This window comes from Aplysia californica, unplaced genomic scaffold (assembly GCF_000002075.1).
Source record: "Aplysia californica isolate F4 #8 unplaced genomic scaffold, AplCal3.0 scaffold00091, whole genome shotgun sequence".
Lineage (NCBI taxonomy): Eukaryota > Metazoa > Mollusca > Gastropoda > Aplysiida > Aplysiidae > Aplysia > Aplysia californica.
The window spans coordinates 580916-581914 of record NW_004797361.1 but is presented as its reverse complement, the minus strand read 5'-3'; positions in this window follow the sequence as shown (position 1 = coordinate 581914).

The window sequence follows — 999 nt, the reverse complement described above, 5'->3', positions numbered from 1 at the left end:
CTTTTTCCTTTTTTTGTTTGTTTTCAAGTTGTGATGGCTTTCGTCGTTTACTTTTTTTGCCGCTGATTTTTGTTGTTGTTTATTTGTAGGGTTTCACTTGTAGCATTTCCTCTTAGTCTTTTCGGCAGACGGAAAGGCAGACGCACAGATAGACAGACAGACAGACAGACAGACCAACAGTTTATCAAACAGTCAAACAAAGAAACAGACAAACAAACAGGTAGACTGACGAACAGACACAGAAATGGACAGCCTGGGAGAGGGGGACTGAGAAGTGGTCGGGAAAAAGTTTTTTTAAATTTTTGTTTTGCCTTTTGCTTCTTGATTTAAAGCAACGAAGCTGAAGCCTGCACCTCGCAGACACAGACGCTCGCTTCTGGAGGAAGTAAAGTATGTAGTTTTGATGTATGGCCACTGACGTCAGCGGCCTATCAAACTGGCGGAATTTTTCGGTCTGGTCCTGCAAGAGCGATATATTTATAGCCGGTGCGAGAGCTGAACTCACCTTGTGCATATCCCTGCTTCCCTCAACTTGTTTTTGTTTTTTTGTTGTTTGTTGTTGTTGTTGTTGGTTTGGTTTGGGTGTGGTTTTTTCGAATTTCGTTTCCGCAAGGCGTAAACTCTGCTCTTTATTTGTGTTATTTATATATTCTTATGTTATTTTAGATAGCCAAGTCTGACATAAATTATCACAGATTTATGTCATAGTGTCGATGGTTGAAGGGTGCCACTGGTATGTTTGTTCTAGTCCTGTACTTTCCATCTTTTGTTTCTGTCTGTGCATGTTACGCTCGCCACTTCTCACCCACCCAAACTTTTGAAAATGGCTGTTTTTGTGCTTCGATGAGCTCTTCTTTATTCAATCTCAGAACCGAACGAAAAGTGAGTGGTTGGCGGATGCTCTGGTGATGTTTGCTCCTACTTTTCTGTTAATTGTCTAGCACCCTTATCTCTCTCTCTCTCTCTCTCTCTCTCTCTCTCTCTCTCTCTCTCTCTCTC